This window comes from Arvicanthis niloticus, chromosome 4 (assembly GCF_011762505.2).
Source record: "Arvicanthis niloticus isolate mArvNil1 chromosome 4, mArvNil1.pat.X, whole genome shotgun sequence".
NCBI classification, from domain to species: domain Eukaryota; kingdom Metazoa; phylum Chordata; class Mammalia; order Rodentia; family Muridae; genus Arvicanthis; species Arvicanthis niloticus.
The window spans coordinates 50,882,026-50,902,070 of record NC_047661.1 but is presented as its reverse complement, the minus strand read 5'-3'; the positions used below and the strand labels follow the sequence as shown (position 1 = coordinate 50,902,070).

The following is a 20,045-nucleotide window of genomic DNA, read 5'->3' as shown; positions in this document are numbered from 1 at the left end:
GACATTTTGGTTAATTGCCCTTTTTGTGTGTGTGCTTTTGGCCTCCTGACTCCTGCACCTTCTTTGCCCCTCTTTCCTTTTCCCTCCCCTTCCCTTCTCCCCACATGACCCAGCTCAGCCTAGTGATATCCACGCTGAACTCTCCCAGATATGTCTGCCTCTGGCTAGCTCCCCCTTTTATCTAGAATAAACTTTTCTCCACCATACTTAGGAGCAGTCATGTCCTTTCCTTTCTTTCCTTTTTATTGCTTCTCCTTCTCCTTCTCCTTTTCTTCTTCCTCCTCCCTTTTATTTTCATTCAGCAATAGCCTTATTGCTAAAATCTTTCAGTGACTCTGTGGGATAGATTTCCCACAGGACACCTCTCTCTGATCAGGCTCTGGCTTCTGCTGTGGTTTCTTGCCCCCTTTCTGTTTCCATACTCCCAACTTTTCACCCCTCGAACTACTTACTGTTCAGAGCAGTTGAATCCCCAGGCTCAGGGACAGCAGACACAGTCCTGGTGCCCAGCACTTTCAGTCCTGCTCTACAGCTGTGGGCATGACTCTTTCTTCCCCAGCACTGCATGCATGGAAGGTTAAGAGTGAGGCATTCACATCACTGATAAGAACTGAACCATCCTCACCTCTTCATCCCCCTTAGGAAGCAGAACAGACTATACTCAGGTTGGGGATTCTCTTGGGATTTTTCTTCTCCTTTCTTAAACCTTCTCAGATAATCCATTTTTGTTTATATTTTATCTAAAACTTAAGATATGAGCAAGTAGTAAGAACATTGCTACATTGCAGGGAAGAGGCATACAATGACCACAGCAACTCTTATAAAGAACAACTTTAATTAGGGCTGGCTTATACTTTTAGAGGTTTGGTCCATTACCATCATCAAGCATGGCAGCATCCAGGCAGGCATAATACTGGAGAAGGAGTCAAGAGGTCTACTCCGGATCATTAGGAAGCAGGAGGAGATAAAGGGTTTTCCATTAGGAAAACACGATTCGTACTTCACCATAGCTGCATAATGACAGGCAGGGGGATCTTAGCATTCAAAATATGAGAAAACGCCACCTGGAACCTACAGAGGTCTGCTGAGAATAGAATGCCTAAAAAGTAAGCATAAGCCAGGCATAATACCCCATGCCTTTAGTCCCAGCACTTGGGAGGTAAAGGCAGGAAGATCTGAGTTTGGAGCCAACCTGATCTACAGATGGAGTTCCAGGAAAGCTAGGGCAGCCACAGCAAAATAACATAAACTAGGCCCCTTAAGTAACAGAACTGTATTTCCTCACAGTTCTATCCTAAGGAATAGAAGTCCAAGCTCAAGGAGTTGTAGAGTGAAAAATTATAAAGACCATTTTATGAAATATGTGTAGACTTTTTTTTTTTTGCCTTAGACCTGAGCAGAGAAAGTGCAAGTTCCAGAACTCGGAACTGAAAATAAGATTTCAGGCCTTCACTGCCCCAGGGCACATTCTGGGTGGAGGACATTATCCCTGAATCAGAGGACACTTGCTGGATTACGTTCCTCAAGCCTCAGGCAGTAGGCCCACCTGTGGGTGGGAAAAGTCCAAAGCAGGAAGACACATTCCTGACCATAAAAATATACAAGCCATCTAGGTGGGGCTGTGACTGGAGGAAGTGAGAAATATTTAACCTGAAATAGTTGGTAATGACAGTGTAGGGCACAGTGACATGGTAAGACTACATTTTTGAGAAGAATGAGTGTGCAGAGTGATTTTCACATGACTCTAATCATTTAGGGTGAGTACCTCTGAAATGTACCACTATTTTTATGTTTTGTATCCTTGACAACCCCTCACCCCCTTCCCACTACTCTGGTTTGTGGTTTTTCCCTTTAAAACCCTCCTCAGACTGGCTGGCGGGGTCGAACTCTACTCCTGCGAGAGTATGTAGTCAGACTGCTGGCTGCCAGCTCTCTTCCCTAAAAAACCTCTGCTGATTGCATCCAGGTATGGTTTCTTGTGATCTTTGGGTGGCTGTGATTTCCTGAGACTTGAGGAAGGGTCTCCCGAGTTTGGGGGTCTTCAGAGTCACCAGGCTCAGTCTGCAGAGCCTTCTCTCCTTGGCTTGTAGATGACCTCTTCCTCAATACATGCTCACACAGCCTTTCTTCTCCTGGTATGGGCTCATCTACTTCCCCTACTCCTTCATACCTTCCCTTCCTGTCTCTCTCTCTCTCTCTCTCTCTCTCTCTCTCTCTCTCTCTCTCTCTCTCTCACTGTTAAACTCATCCCCCTACTTCTGAAGATACTAGCCATATTGAAATAGGAACAGCTCTAATGATCTCATCTCTTTGGGCACCCTGTAAACACAGTGCCATTCTGAGCTAGAAGGTAGAGCGTCAACACATGCACTTGGGGGGTGGGGGATTCAGCCTAAAGTATACATGTATTGAAAGTTAATATGCATACATTATATACTATATCTTCACCCCAAAGAACTATATTAACTGTGTAGACTCTGACAACTTACAGTATTGTAGAATCTAAGAAAGGTAATTTATGTAAAACAGGAGGAAGAGGAAGAAGCATGTGAATAGTAATAATACTCTGTGCATAGGATAGATTTTGATTAGTCTCTGGTCTCCAGAGAAAGAAATCCAATAGAAATATCTAATTTAATCTATCTATCTACCTACCATCGATAGTTTAAGTAGCACCAGCAAACCCCCCTGACAATGAACACAAAGGCACCTTGTTGGTGGTGGTGTTCTTATATCAGACAGGGGCAGAGCAGATGGCAGTCCTTTGTTCATCCTAGCTTGATGCCTGGCTTGGTGGCCAAAGCTGTTTTATGCCTAGGACTCATAAAAATCAAATCAAATCAAATCAAATCAAATCAAATCAAATCCAGGCAGAGCAGCAAAAGAGGAGGAAGACAGACAGAGACTTGTGGACCAACAGTCCATGCCCAGAGCTATCTATCCTCTAGAACATGGCAGAGGTAGGCCATAGATGCTGCTTACTATCATGCCATGCAGCACAGATGGAGCACGTTGCCCAGGGGCCTACCAGCCAGTTGCCAGATGTCTTAGTCAGGGTTTCTATTCCTGCACAAACATCATGGCCAAGAAGCAAGTTGGGGAGGAAAGGGTTTACTCAGCCTACACTTCCACATTGCTGTTCATCACCAAAGGAAGTCAGGACTGGAACTCAATCAGGTCAGGAAGCAGGAGCTGATGCAGAGGCCATGGAGGGATGTTACTTACTGGCTTGCTTCTCCTGACTTACTCAGCTTGCTTTCTTATAGAACCCAAGACTACCAGCCCAGGGATGGCACCATCCACCATGGACCCTCCCATTTGATCACTAATTGAGAAAATGCCTTACAGCTGAATCTCATGGAGGCATTTTCTCAACTGAAGCGCCTTTCTCTGTGATAACTCCAGCTTGTGCCAAGTTGACATACAACTGTACACCAGCTGTTGGGGTGTGGTCTGTTGCTATGTGTTGCTATGCTAAATGCTGGCCTTGGTTGCCTCAGGGTTAAGAGAATCCTCAGAACACCAAGAGGATGCTATGTGACCTTACTCTTTAAACTATTGGTTAAATAAAGATGCCAACAGCTGGGCAGAAGAGATGTAGGTGGGGGTTTTGGTTCCCAGGCCTGGGATTTGAGGCCGGACCATGAGGAAAGAGGAAGAGAAGAGAAGATATTATGGGGTAAATGACTGTGAGAATTGGCCATGAGGGCTGGCCAGTCTGAGTAAGAGCAGTCTAGATGGAATATGGCAAGTCATATCTCGGGATTATTGGCAGAGAAGTAGACAAAATAGCACAGAGGGTAGATATCTGCCCAGCTCTAATGCTGATTAACCCTTATCATAAATATAAACGTTTTGTGTCTTTTATCTGGGAACTGAATGATCAAAGCTGGGGTAGAAACCCCCAAATGAGATTTTTAAAAACCATTACAATATCCAACCTGTAGTGGGAGCCACTCTAATGTGCAAATCCGTGCTGGTCAAATAGGAGAGAACGAGGAGGGGAGCAGCTTGTGCATTATGAAGAGAGATGGAACTGGAAACCTGAAGGGAGAGAGGAGTAGCCTGTTGTGAGTGGTCAGCCTGGCCACCTGGGGCCATGGTGAGGTCCCAACCTGAGCTGACACTGAGGCCAAGTCTGAGTTCATGGTTGTGCTGGAGTATGGGGTCAGTGTCTCATATTATCACTAGAGAACATGGGGATGTCCCTGGTCGGGGGGCGGGGCAGCCACAGAGGGACATATGGATGTCCGGGAGCTGTGCATAACTCTCCCCACCCTGCATTGAATATGGTGCTATGGAGAGGTTGCACCACCTCTCACCAGTGGCAGCACTGGGGAGGAGTGAGCCCTGTGCTTTACCCAGGCAGCACAGCGGAGCTGGGCATGATGGTAGGGATGCAGGTGGGCCAGCCCCGAGAGAGAGAGCATGGCAGAGCTGGCCTCATCGCTTGTGTGCTGTGAAGTGGCATGAGTGTGGAGGTGATGCCTTTGCCCTCTTTGTCCCCACTACCCAGCCCCAGGGTCATGAGAGTGAGAGAGTTGGCCCGATCCCTTCTCAGCTGCATTTGGGAGAGGGGGCCCTGTACCTCACCTGAGCAGCACAGTAGTGCTGGCCCTGGTCGAGGGGGAGCAGGTGAGGCATCCCCCGAGGACAGAGCGAAGTTGAGCTGGCCCCACCATTTGATTGCTGTGAGGTGGCTTGGGTGCGGGGGTGATGCCCTCCCTGCTTGCCCCTCACAAGAAACAGCAGTCAAGAGAACTGGCCCTGGGATCATGAGAGCAGAGTGAGCTGGCCCTGCCCCTTGCCTGCGGTACTCAGGAGAGTGGGCTCCAACCTTGACCCTTGACCTGGTAGCACAGTGAACCTGGCTCTGGAAGCATAGGTGCTGGCAAGCTGGCCCAGAGGGTATGAGAACAGGAGAGCTGCCCCTGCCTCCTGTTGATGGAGGCACTGTGTGACCTAATCAGAGTAGTGCTGGAGTGCTCACCCTGGCAGTGCAGATACAAGGGAATTGGCAGACTGACCAGCTCAGCTACCACCCAGGCCCAGATCCAGGGCTCTGAACTGACCCACTGCAAAATCTGTATCATTTTCGAATGGTCGGGTGTGTGAAAGGGCCAGTCCTGCTGTTCTAAAACTGTTATAAAATCTTCTTGACACAGGGCAACCACAGGATAACCAGGAGTCTCAGTAAGGATCCAATATTGGTGGTGTCATAGAAGCCAAAGATCTTGAACCAAACCAATGACTCATTGCAATGAATATTTGCAACTGAGGATATGTGGACAGAGGATATACTGTGGGACATACTGTGACATACTACAGCTTCCACGATGAGATGCTTTCTATGCTTTGGGGGGTTTTGTTTTTGTTTGGAGTGTGTGTGTGTGTGTGTGTGTGTGTGTGTGTGCATGTGTGTGTGTTTTATTTGGTGGGAAGTTGCAAGGGCAAAGAGTAGATATAACGGGACAGGGAGATGAGCAAGAATGAAGTGAAGCTCACAAAGAATCATTAAAAAGTTAAAAAGAAAAAAATTAAGTCACAATAAAGACTGAGCAGCTAAAAAGACAATAGTACCAATATATAAATAAATAAATAAATAAATAAATAAATAAATAGATAAATAAAATCTTATCCGACAGACCTATTTAAAACAAATAGTCCTACAGTTTGTTCTTTTCAATGGACAGAAATTAATGGGGTCCAAAACAGTAGCAGTATGGGTGAGGCTAAATGTACCATTTTCTCACATTTCCCACCAATTAAAAAAGAAGGTATTTCCTGTTCCGTTAATTCTGCCTTTACAATTTTCCTGAACTGTGATTAAAGAATAATAGGTTCAAATGTCCCGTGAACATCCGTAGTGAATAAAGTAATAAACATTGCTAAAGTGAAAACTAGTTAGACGCAGAGCTTTGCTTCTAGACCCTCCAGTGGCTGACCGAGCTGAGGTGATGCTGACGTATCCACAGCTGCCCTGCTGGCCCTTCTGGTAAATGAATCCTAGCCTACTGACAGAAGTCCTTCAACAAAGATTTCCCGTCATTGTTTTCTCAGCTGGCTATGCACTAAGTCATCAAATAAACCACTATGTTTCCAGGAAAAGTGATCACAACCCCAGGGGAGTATTTTTCTTGGAGAAATTAAACTATGAGGACTGGAAATGCAGTTGGGTGGTTGAGCGTCTCCTTGAATGCGCATGCTCTTGGCTTCAACCCCTTTTTCCTCACCAACCAAAACAAAGTATTTATGTAGCTTTGTCTGTATGACTTAAGCCACGTTATAAAACGTTAAGCATGTCAACATGCAAAATTGTCTTAGATTTCAATTGTAGAATCAGGAAACACTCAATTCCATAAAATATAAGAAGTGGTCCAACAAGCTGAGGAGAAGTTGGTTTCACAAATGGAAAGAGACCAAAGACACAAAAGCAGACAGATCTTTTCCTTGTAAGGCAAAAACAGGGAGAACAATGGGAAAATAACTGATTATTACCCTACAATAAGAAAATAACTGATTGTTACCCTATAATAGGAAAGTAACTGATTAATTACCCTACAATAGGAAAATAACTGATTGGTTACCACACAATAGGAAAGTAACTGATTGTTACCCTATAATAGGACAGTAACTTATTGGTTACTCTACAATAAGAAAGTAACTGATTGGTTACTCTACAATAGGAAAATAACTGATTGGTTACTCTACAATAGGAAAGTAACTGATTAGTTACCTTACAATAGAAAAATAACTGTTGGTTACCTTTTCTGTAAAAAGATAAAACAGAGGAAATTTGGTTATCTTGTCAAGAGAATGTGACCTGTCATTAAAATCTGGCTGTTTTCCTGGAGGCCTATTTTCTCAGATGGCCAAGTAAATCATTTAGCTGAAATTGGTGGTTTCCAACTTTATCATAAGTGACACCACTTTTATATTTAGCCTCCTGGTCTATCGGAGCCCTAGGAAGCAACTTAACCCACAACAATGCCCTCCTGTAATTTTTATTTCACAAACATGACCTTTGTTTCACAATGCTGATCTCTTTAGAGGTGCCATGCATTGGTTTATACAACAACCTCTGGCCATGTACAAAAGTGAGCTTCTGATACTTTCTTCGCATAGACACAGCTTTCCTCAGAAAATAATACCTTTAGGTTAGGATAATCAGCTTCTCATTATTTGTCGCAACATAGAAGATGACTGTAATCCACACATGTAGTTTATTAGGTCTAAAATACATTTTTAATAACTGAAAGAGAACTAGGGGTACAGCCAAGGTGGTAGTGTGTGCCTAGTGCTCCTGAAGCCCAGGGTTGAATCCCAGTGCACATAAACCAGGAGTGCTCAGTTTCACGGGTCTCTATTCCAACACATCACTCAGGAAGATCACAAGTTCAAGGTCAGGATCAGAAACTGTGGCTAACCTGGGATATATGAGATCCTGTCTCCAAAGAAATTAAAAGATGGACAGTTCACTCAGATTTTAAAACATATAAACAAAAGTCAACATTTCTAATCTTCTCTTAAACATTTGAAGACTCTATCAACCAAGGATTTAAATTTCTGTATGAGAAGCCTGGGCTGGGGTAAATGCATGCTTAAGGATCTGCTGCCTGCACAACTGGGTCTATTCATAGGGCTGGCTCGCCTGCTCTGCCCTGCCCTAGAGTTGATAGTTTGAGGCCTAGGTCTTTTCTATGCTACTGGAGCTTTATTCAGCAAATACATGTCCAGGTAAAGAATGAAAAAACTACAGAAAGGAGAAATGGTCTTGAGACAAGGCTCAAACATGAGAGATTATGAAAGCTACACCTCTATATCAAACCCTTACATAGAATACATATACTTCTGCTAAAGTAACTTTTTATCTACCCACCACAAGCCATTATTTTTCTGTATTTATCATTTCTCCCATCCAAATACTAATCAGGCCTGACCCTGCTTAGTTTCTGAGATCAGAAGAGATCACAGTGGTATGGCTGTAGCGTATATTTGTCATTTCTTTACAATGTACTTTCATATTTTTAAAACATTATTTTATTTTTACTATAATATCTAGGAATTCACTATGTTTGTCAACCATGTTTCTAAAATGAATTGGAAGTTGAAATGTTGTAATTCCCAAGTGAAGAATAATAGAAAAATTAGCAAAACAAAGCAAAAGCTGAAAATTATCAAAACATCAAAAAAATTTTTGATCAACATTCTGGTAGACAAAACTACCAGAAACTATAGTTGTTTTATTTAGCTGTCATTTGTACTCATTTAATCACAAAGCAATCATGTGATGTGGGTTATATTTTAGTTATCTTTTATTTCATAAAAAGTTGCCCCAAGTTTAATCACAAATCTCTGTTAAAGATTAAGCAATGAGCCTAGTATGTGATTACCTGTAAATAAGACATGAGAAATATGGCAGTCCAATATTATGAAAATATCTCTTACATTCAGTAAATGTAGAAGACTGGACCTTTGGCTGGAACTCACAGTCAAAGTTACTAATATACCTTGAGGTCATTCAAGATTACCATCCTACTGTGAACCCAGACTGATTGTTTAACCTGCCTCTAGGGGAACAATGCTACCATCAACCTTACTTGCCTATGATTTCCCATATAATCAACATTTACAATCTAAGCTAATGAATAGCTATAATCTTCAATTCCATAATTCTTGATATCCCTGACCCAGAAAATGGATGTATACCATTTGCTGAAGTCAGCAAATGCAGAGGTCGAAAATAACCCTCTAAAATGAATATCTACTTATGGATATTGGTTGATAAATGATGATGTTTGTAAAACTACTTGTTGTCTAGGTCAGTTGGAGTCAGTGACTCAATCCCTTGTAAAACTCTGTTAAAGATTTCTGTAAAAGACTGTCCCAGAACACTGGCCCCTTCCGGTCGGGGCCAGAGCACTGAGCAGATCTTGGGTGGCAGCTCTGCCCCCAACCTCCAAGAACCCAGAGGAAGCAGGGATCCCAGGCTTTCTAACTCAGACAGTATCTTAGGTAAGCAGACAGCAGGGCCCGCCCTAAACAGGGAGTAACTGGGAACCAAAAGGACCCAGGAAGTCACTCCCGGCCCGGAACACTGGTCCCTTCCGGTCGGGGCCAGAGCACTGAGCAGATCTTGGGTGGCAGCTCTGTCTCCAACCTCCAAGAGCCCAGAGGAAGCAGGGATCCCAGGCGCTCTAACTTGGACAGTGTCTTAGAAACTAGTTCTCAGATCTGAGGCCTGGATCAGACCTCTGCCAGGTCTGCTGTTCTGTGAACCCCGGATTCCACCTGAGACATACTGGAAGGTCCACTCAATCCAGAGCCACAGAGGAACAAATGAACTCAGAGCTTCAGACAACATATCCTGAGATATTCTAGAGGAGACACTGCACTCAGAACAGCAGACACCTAGCTGGACTACTACCTTGGAGGCACCATATCCTGAGGCATCCTAGAGGTACCACTGTAATCAGTGCAGCTAGAAAAGATCACAGAGACATCTGGACCCCTAGGAGATCAGACACAAGCTAGATAACTAGAAAGACAGGCTTCAGTCAGAGACAGCAAGTACAGGCAGCACTAGAGTTAAACAGATGGCAAAAGGCAAGAGCAAGAACGTAAGCAACAGAAACCAAAGTTACATGGCATCATCAGAACCCAGCTCCCCCATCAGAGCAATCCCTGAACACCCCATCACACCAGAAAAGCAGGAATCAGAATTAAAATCACTTCTCATGATGATGATAGAGGGCTTTAAGAAAGACATAAATAACACTCTCAAAGAACTTAAGGAGAGCACTGGTAGACAGATAGAAACCCTTAATAAAGAGGAAACACAAAAATCCCTTAAGGACTTGCAAGAAAATGCAACCAAACGGGAAAAGGAATTAAACAGAACCATGCAGGATCTAAAAATGGAAGTAGAAACAATAAAGAAATCACAAAGGGACAATACCCTGGAGATAGAAAACCTAAAAAAAAGATCAGGAGTCATAGACACAAGTATCACCAACAGAATACAAGAGATGGAAGAGAGAATCTCATGTGCAGAAGATACCTTGGAAAACATTGACACAACTGTCAAAGAAAATGCAAAATACAAAAAGCTACTAACCCAAAATATACAAGAAATCCAAGACACAATGAGAAGGCCAAACCTAAGGATAATAGGTATAGATGACGGGGAAGACTCCCAACTAAAAGGACCAGTAAATATCCTCAACAAAATTATAGAGGAAAACTTCCCTAACCTAAAGAAAGAGATGTCCATAAATATACAAGAAGCCTACAGAACTCCAAATAGTTTAGACCAGAAAAGAAATACTTCCCGCCATATAATAGTCAAAACATCAAATGTACAAAACAAAGAAAAAATACTAAAAGCAGTAAGGGAAAAAGGCAAAGTAACATATAAAGGCAGACCTATAAGAATTACACCAGACTTCTCACCAGAGACCATAAAAGCCAGAAGATCCTGGACCGATATCATACAGACCCTAAGAGAACACAAATGCCAGCCCAGACTACTATACCCAGCAAAACTCTCAATCATTGTTGATGGAGAAACCTAAATATTCCATGACAAATCCAAATTTACACAGTATCTCAACACAAATCCAGCACTTCAAAGAATAATTGGTGGAAAACTACAACACAAAGAGAGAAACTACAACCTAGAAAAAGCAAGAAAGTAATCTTCCAAAAACCCCCAAAGAAGATAGTTACACAAACATATCTCCATGGATGTTAGCCCAAAAGCTTGGATTAGCGAAGACTCAACCCACAGACCACATGAAGCTCATGAAGAAGGAAGACCAAGAGGGGATGCCTCAGTTCTACTTAGAACGAGAAACAAAAACACTCAAGGGAGCAAATAGGGAAACAAAACATGGAACAGAAACTGAAGGAGGGGCCATCAGGAGACCATTCCACCTGGGTATTCACCCCATGTACAGCCACCGAATCTAAACACTGTTGTGGATGGCTGGAAGTGCATAATGTGAGGAACATGATATAGCTGTCTCCTTAGAGGTCTGCCAAAGACTAACACACTCAGAGGACAATGTTCACAATTAACCACTGATATGATCAGGGGTTTCCCAATGGAGAACTTAGTGAGAGGACTGAAGGAGCAGAAAGGGTTAGTGACCCCAGGTGGAAAGCAACAATAAGAAACAACCAGAGCCCCCCAGGGTCTAAACCACCAGCCTGGGAACACATAGGGAGGGACCCAAGACTCCAGAGGTATATGTAGGGGAGGATGGCCTTGTTGGACATAGGTGGGAGAGGAGTTTTTTGGTCCCATAAAAAAAAAAAAAAATGAACACACAGTGGGGAGGGGATAGTGAGGCGGGGTAGGTGTGGTCACTGCCTCATAGAAGCATGAGGAGGGAGATGGGATAGGAGGTTTCTGGGTGGTGGGAGGAAGTAGGGTAAGGGGATAAAATCTGAAACATAAATACTACAACCAATTTTAACAAGCGAAAAAAAAAAAAAGTCTTTAGAACCAACATCTTAAAAAAAAAAATGTCAGCCCCCCGGGGGTGGGAAATTTTTTTTTTCTTGATACTAAAACTTGTTCTGAGAATTGTATAATTGCAGAATACACAGCCTTGGTGTATCTACTCATCAAGCATACTGAGCAGACCTGCCCAAACCTCTGATGTCCTGGAATTCCATCTGGATTCAGTGAAGACACAGCATCAGAGGCTTATCAACTTACTTTTCCTCCCACCCCTCTTCTAAAATCTCAACGCCCTTAAACAGCTTGAAGAAGTTGAAGAAGAGTCAGCGCCCCTATTCCCTGAGCTTGGGGACTAATGTGGTTAATAATGGTCTGTCTTTCTAGGGACAAGTAGTGGTTTTGTTGCAACAGGGGGGATTAGCTAGGACTTATTGCATAGCTATAACCTATTGGTAGAAATCTGTATAATTATTATCAAGATGAAATTATAATTTCTTAAATGGTACAAAATTTACTTTGATCTCAAATTTAAGGTTTTCATTGGTACGAGCCTCTTATTAATATAAAAATGAGATGAATATTGATACGCTCATGGGCATTGTGCCTGTATAACACATTTAGGAATACAAGGCTTAGACCCAGTCCTTCTTTAACTTTTTTAACTGATTTGGGACAGTTAACCTATGTGTTAAGGGACTGTAGCAAATTCATGGTTTTGAGTTTATTGTTAGGGTGTTTTCCATATTTTATTTAGAAATAGCTGAGAGGAGTGAACAGACAACAGTCCAGGTTACCTTACATGGATAGTTGGTTTTCAAAACATCAGAAGTCCATAGAACTGATGCTACAAATATTTATATATTAATGTTCATATTGATTAGAGACCTGTCTGCTCCTGACAGCTTCCTGTCCTGGATTCTAAGAAGAAATTGAGCATCCTTGGAGTTACTCCAGTTGTGTGGTGACAGCCACTAGGCAAGAATTGCCTCTCTCCATCTACAGACAAATTACTGTCCAGAAAAGGACACACATGCAGAATAGTTGACTGATTATATCTGCCTAGACAGAGTAATCAGCCCTTAATAATCCTGCATCACTAAGGTCTGTCAGATGATTCTGGGCCAGAAGGCTGAAGATTTGATGCTCCAACGTTCAGTAGTATAGGGGCTTTTCAGGTGTTCAGATGTCTTTATAAATTGGCTAAGTTTTAGAAGCTATGCTTTGTGCTTCCCACAATTATAGTTAACTCAGTCATTCTGCTTAAGAGAAAAGATTTGAATGGATGGTTGTCAGCTGACATTCATCCTAAAGCCAGGTTCAGAACTAAATGTTTTAGTTAGGATAGATGAGAGAGGTGCTGGTTAGTCAACAAAAGGATGGACGGGGTATTAGGACTATCTTATACCTCACTGGTACAAATTGGCATAATTATGCTCTAATTGTATTTTGAGAGAAAAGTTTCATTTTAACAGGAAGGGTGATGTGTAGGAGGAGCTAAGGTAGGAGGAGTACTGAGAGGAAGAAAAGGAGTAAGAAGAGGAGAAGAAGAAGGAGAGGAGAAGCTAGGTGATGAAAGAGAGAAAGAGCGGGGAGACAGGGAGGCAGATATTCATGTATCTCCACCAGTCAAAGATAGTTGTTATATCTAGGTTGGTTAGTGGGTTACACCTCTGATTGAACAATTCCAAACTTATAAAGCTTATGATTAACATTATTTTTAAAAAATGTATAAATGCAAAAAGGAAAAGGGGGCATGGGATAGGGGTTTTCTAAGGGGGGGAATGGGGAAAGGGGATGGCATCTGAAGTGTAAATAAAATATCTAATAAAAAACAAACAAACAAACAAACAAACAAAAAAGAAGTTGGCCAAAATAAAGTTAGGGTTAATAGAAAAAAAAAAAATAAAGACGGTCCCATTCTTTCCCCATGTGATGATTTCTATACAGTCCAACAAAGGCAGAGAGAAGCCTTTTATGAGGGACAGATACACAGGCTTATAGTCACACAAGACATAAAGGGACAGGGACAGATTCACAAGACAGCCTTCAGGTAGGGAGAGATCCAGATTCACATAACAGACAGAAAAGGAAAGACCTTCTAGAGGTCTTGAGTTAAATTTTCAGCAACCACATGGAGGCTCACAACCATCTGTAATCAGATCCGATGTCATCTTCTGGTGTTTCTGAAGACAGCAACATTGCACTCATATAAATTAAAATAAAATAAATCTTAAAAAAAAAGTTAAATTTTATGAGCTTAATTATGTTCTTGGGGTGCCCTATATAAACTGGAAAATAAAAATGCATTCAGTTTGTATACTAACATTTTGGAGGAAATTAAGGCCACAGTATAACAAAATATAAATTGCTATCATAGGCTTTGCTATATTACAAATTAAATAGTTGGCTTTAGTACACATAAAACATCTGCTTGCACAAATAAAAATGAATGAGAAACTAAAGCAGAATGGCTTTTCCCATTTAATCGTATACAAGACAGGACGTATTAAGAAGGAACCATGTGTATTGTAAACTCTATTATGAAGGAGGCATGCTTAGTGAAAACATACTATGGTGCAGGATATTTGATCACACTGTGAACCCCAAGATTGCATTATTTACAAAACAAACAAACAAACAAACAAACAAACAAAAACCACCTCGTTGTGGTTCGGCTCAGCCCTAGCACACAGCTTTATTCCAAGAGCTAAATAAAGTCAACCCTATATCCAGAGGTGGGGCAAGCATCCAAGCTGACAGGGAGTGAGCGTAAGAAAACAGAAAGAAGGGCTTTGAGCTGAAGGAGAGGAGCCTTTCCCTTCTGGGGCATCTGTGGAGTAGGAAGGTCAGCTGGGTGCTTTCTCTGCCTCTTTGAGCTCACAGGCTTTCACCTTGGTATCTGGCTCCTGAGCTTGCACTGGTAAAACCGAACAGCTGGGACTTTTGTTTTTAAAACAACAGTACTCTGAAGGAGGAATGCTTAGTGAAAACATGTTGTGAACAAAGACGTGTAGCAAAAACATGCTATGAAGGAGACTGTCGTGAAAGCATACCATGAAGGGGGTCAGCCTAGTATTTTCAAGGTATTGCCTGTTAATGAGCTTAGTATAGTAAATTGAAGCAACTAAATTAGTATCCTGGGGATTTGAAGGAGTTGCTGACTGTGGCTGCTTTGGTGCTTAAATAACAGCTGAATAAAGCCACCAGAGAACACTAGTTCAATAAAGCAACAAAAGGTGCAGGCTTGCTCTTAATCCCCAGCCTCTGCAGAGGTCCTCTGACAGGAGCTGGACCGCTTTCTGCTTTTTTCTCCACTCACCTCAGCCACTCACTATCTCAACATGCACACGGCGTAGCAGGGCAACACAAATATCATTTTGGGGTTCTGGATTCTAGATTCCTTCCTTATAAAACTGGAAAGAATACAAGTAATTTTTTGAAATAGCTCACCATCAAATATTTGAAAGTCAGAAAGGCAAAATAAAACGCCAGGTCTCATTGCTTGAGAGGAATTTGGCTAACCACTACCTCTTCCCCTTCCTCTAGTTCTCCACACAGACTTTTAAAATTATCACACACACACACAGACACACAGACACACACACACACACACAGAGAGACACACACCAAACAAACAAACAAAACAAAAAACAAAAAAAAATCTCCAAGGTGACAATATTTGCCGAGTCTTGATGTGGTTTTGCTCTTTTTGAATCATTCTGATACACTACAGAAGAAGAAGAAAAAAATCCTTCCTGCCCCTTCTGAAAGCGCATGCACTTAGTTTAGATATGAAGTCTGCCCTCAAAACTCCGCTGTTGAAGACTTGGCCCCCAAAGCTCAGAGGCTAGGATTTAGGGAAGTGATTGTATCATGGGGGCCTTTGGTTAATCGGGGTTACCCAATTATGAATTCATACTTTAATGATGTTATTAGGAAGTGATTAAAAAAAAAAAAAAACCAGGAGGTGGGGCCTCGTTGGAGGAATTGGCGTCACTAAGGCGTTGTGCCCTGAGAGGTAGATCTTGTCCCCTGACATGGCGCTACTTGGCCATAATGAGCTGAGTGTTGCTCCTCGCTGCTCCGTTGCCCCAGTATACTTCCTGTCTTCCCACAAAGCCCAGAGTGACCATGAACTGGAACTCTTGAGTCAAAAATAATTATCTTTCAATTTTTTTAAAATTTATTTATTTATTCACTTTATATCCCCCAATATCAGTCCCGCCCTCCAGTACCCTCTCGCGAAGATCTTCCTGTCTCATCTTCTCCTCCTCTGAGAAGGAAGAGTCCTCCTCTGGGTAGACTAGACCCTCCTCCCGGGTACATCAATTCACTGCAGGATTAGGTGCATCCTCTCCCACTCAGGCCAGACAAGGAAGCCCAGTTAGGGAAACAAGATCAATGTGTTTTGGCACAGTGAGAAAAGCCGAAAGTAGAGTGAAGCTCAAATCGTGGATTATCTTCCCCCTAAACCTAATGACATGAAAATCATCAAATAATTCCACATTTTTCATTCCCAAAGATAAAGGAGATGATATCCTAGCCTGAGCCAAGCTCATAGGCAGCCAATCAGAAGCTGTAGAAGCTGCCCAACCACTTAGCTTGAGCCAAGTGAGTTAATCAGCAAACGTCCCCCAAATCCCCCAGAACCTTAGCCAATCGCAAACGTACTTATAACCCTGGAGATACAGCCAACCAGTCAAGGAAAAGAAAGGTAAAAGTCGCTCACTTCTACCCTAACAGGCTTTAAATTGACCCTGCAAAGGCCACACCTGTCTTCCATACAGATTCTCTGCAGAATAAATGCTCTTTGCTGTTGCATACTATTTGAGTCTGGGGCATCATTATTCACAAATCACGGACCTTTACACTACGCCATGCTCTACAATATGTCACCCTCCAGCCTAACCAAGTCAGGTTTATAAGCTATACTTATTGCCATTAAATCCAAAATGGAATTCTATTAGGAAGAAAGACAAGAAATTTATATCAGGAAGCCAACTACCAGCATCTCCTAGCTTAGAGGGCAGAAAGACTTGAAGGTATCGTGATGAATGCAGAAAAGAAAGGCACATAAACTCACTTCAAAGAACTTGATAAAATGAAAGTAACAGATAAAGATAAACCAACATAAGAATAGCTGATATCCCAGAGAAAAACCTCATGACAAAAATAGGAGATGCATTTTAAAAACTTTAGGGCTTGAGAGATTTCTCAGTGGTTAGAACAACTACTGAACAAATGGGAGGATATGGGTCTATATCCCCGTAAGCCATGTAAAACCAGGTGTGTAGCACATGTCTGAAAACTTAGTGCTCCTGTAATGAGATGAGAGACGGTGACAGAAGATTCTTTGGGAAATTGTGGGCCAGCTAACCTGGCATATGTAGTAGCAAATAAAAAGAGACCTTGCCTCAAGCAAGATAGAAGGTGAGGATTGACACCTAACGTTGTCTTAAACCTCGACATGTATATCATGGCTTAATCACACATAGAGATTAAAACAAATCGCTGAGGTGTGATGGCTACAAGTCTAGTGATGAAACACTATCTCAAAGCACTAAGTTTGAGAATGATGGGTTAGAACATATAACATCCTCTGGCCTCTACACACACAGGGACACACGCACCATCTACACACATACATGTATACATAGACCATACATCATATCTCTCTCTCTCTCTCTCTCTCTCTCTCTCTCTCTCTCTCTCATACACACACACACACACACACACATACACACACAAGCAGGAGATACTAAAACTTGCTTTCTGTGCAGGCATAAAAGCAGGCTATGTGCCAGCAAAGCAAGACAATGGCCATTTGCAAAAAAAAAAAAAAAAAAAAAAAAAAAAGGAAGAGAACTCTCCCCAGAAATCTACACCTTGATCTTGGACTCTGATCTCCAGAACTATGAGAAGATAAATTTCTGTTATAAAACTATCCGGTCTTCCCTGATTTTGTGTGTGCGTATGAGTGTGTGCCTGTATGTGAGTGTGTATATGTATGTGAATTTAGACTAACAGAAACACCTATAAACTTGGGGAAAAAAAAAAAAAAAAGCCCACTGCTTTATCCTGAAACCAAAGCAAACAAAAAACAATTCAAGATTTTCAGTCTCAGCATTGAAAAGGTCACAATAGAAGGGCAAGTGGCAAGCACTGTCTCTATTTAACCCTAAGATGAAGGATGCCAGAGAGCTCAGCCCTAAACAAGACGTACAACCTGTGAGGGTTAGGAAACAATAAGGAAGACGAGGCAGAAAGAACCAGGAATGGTAGTGCTCACCTTTAATCCCAGTACTTAAGAGGCAGAGGCAGCCAGATCTCTGTAGGTTCAAAACCAGTCTGGTCTACATAGCAACTTACAGGGAAACATAGTGAGACTCTGTTTAGTTTTGTTTGGGGTTTTTTAAAAAGAGGGGTTAGAAAGAATGTAAAGATAAGAACACAGGGAGAAAGACCGTGAGATGCCATCTTCCAGATCTCACTCAGCCGTGGCAATCCTGAATCACAGCTATGCGTGCTGCCACTGGATCCACATGAGTTAGGTCCACCCAATAACCAGCTATAGATGGAGAACTTGCTGACAAGGCCCTACCACTTCCTGTTAACTTATCAGCAACTAGCAGATTAAGTTAGGGAGAAGCCTACTGTACAGTTGTGTACCCATTAGTGAACACACTAGCAAAGTTCCAGACCCAAGGTCATATAGATGGCCCTAGTTAAACTCTGTGGAGCACAAAACAAAAATTATGATTACGGGGAAGAGATTTGTAGAAAGAGGGTGAGCTGGTGGGGTGGAAGGGAAGACCAGGAGAAGGGTAGCCAGAATGAAGTATAAACCTGCATGAAATTGTCAGAAAATAAAATTTATTAGTAAGAAGATGAAAAATCAAATTATAAAAATGAAAAAAAAAAAAAAAAAAAAAAGCAAGCTGGCAGCTCCAGCGCTGCCAAGGTACCAAGCTGGGGTGTAGGCCTTGGGGATTAAAGGAAGACACAGACTCAGGTCATTCGTTATGAGAGACTGCCAAGGCTTTTACTGAGCAGGTTCAATATATACACCAAGCCAGGGAAAGAAAAACACAAATTAAAGGAAAAACAGGAACTCAGCTGGTGGGCAATGAGATGTCAAGTGTAAATTCCCTTCCTGGGGCACTGTGCCTACATCAGGATGTTTTGATCTTAGAAAAAATGCAGAATGTTACTTGGCAGAGAGCAGCACATGGAAAGTCTCAGCCAGGGCATGGCAGCCCTTCGGGGTCCTACAGTAAGCCATGTAATACTCAAAAGAGAATTAGAGGCAGCAACACCAGTTGGTATAAATTTAACGATTATGTGATGTAATTGTTACTAGGATGACTTCAAATTCTTAGTGGTTCTCATAATCTTTTGTCTTAATCTAAAGGGATCTAACATATGTCTCTATAGTAAAGAAGTTTCATCCAAAATCAACTATTCTCTCATAGTTTTGCTTTTTAAAACTTTCTTACGTAGATGTAGGTTTATAGTCACATGAAAGATAATTCAGAGATAGCTTTTACTTTAAAACCAATAATCAATAATAAAAGACAGGGAAAAATCAATAATCAATTGAACTATGTAGGGGACAGAGGTCTGTAAGCATCAGATTATGTGTACACAATATGGTGCTGACATAGTTCACCACTATGTCACGATGGCTAACGCTAGGCAGCTTGCAAGACTCAGAGTAAACACAAAATGGCTGACACTGAAAAATGGCTGACACTGGAAATGGCTGACACTGGATGTCAAGCTGCTATATAAGTATTTCTGGCAGAATGTCACTTTTGTGTGACTTATGTATAAATATGGCCTTTGGTCAAAGGTATGCATCTTTGCACCCACCTTGTGGTACCAACATGTCTAGTAAGTAACATATATGTCAATAAATAATGTATGTTTTATTTACCCATGGCTCCTCATGACCTCTTCAAAGTCCCGGCCTCCTGTGACCCTCTTCCTCTGCTGGAACGAGAACTTGAATACCACAATGTCTTGGTTCATATCATACATTCTAGTTCAGTTCTTCTTTGAAGACCTAAACTCAGCTTACACATTTTATTCTACCCTCATATGACATTGGGAGCATTGTTGACAAATCAAAGAAGCAATCATACCCATGTCTACCCTGATGAACCAACTAGATTATTGGGGTTACTTATAGGCTCAAAGGTAACGTTGACACTGAGAAGCCCACCCAGCCTTAATGATCAATCCTGAAGGCTGGAGTCCTGAAGCTCCTGTTCCTCCTGTTCAGCTTTCAGGCAGCTCCAAGGAAGACTGTTCTCTTCTCCAGCAAATGGCTGCTGCTGTTTAACCTTAGGAGAGGCCACTGTAGCCATAGGTTTTAAGCCTCCAGATCATGGTGCTTCTTACCCAAGCTTCTTCAGTCTTACGTGCCTTCCTCCTCCCTGTAACAGGAAATACTTTAATTCCAAGGAAAGGACACATTTATAAACTTAGTACATTTGAACTGTCACTTTTAATGGCCTTCAGTTAATAGCTTTTCATTTCCAAACTTAGTTAATTAAAATGTTAATATGTTTTAAAC

The 20,045-nt window shown here is 42.0% G+C and overlaps 1 non-coding gene across 1 annotated transcript; it reads left to right on the top strand.

The window, feature by feature from the left end:
- Nucleotides 1-2,683: 2,683 nt before the first annotated feature.
- On the top strand, nucleotides 2,684-2,827 carry LOC117707978 (small nucleolar RNA SNORA48). Its single transcript, XR_004606715.1, has one exon. It is a non-coding gene; the product is annotated as a small nucleolar RNA SNORA48 (small nucleolar RNA).
- Nucleotides 2,828-20,045: the final 17,218 nt, after the last annotated feature.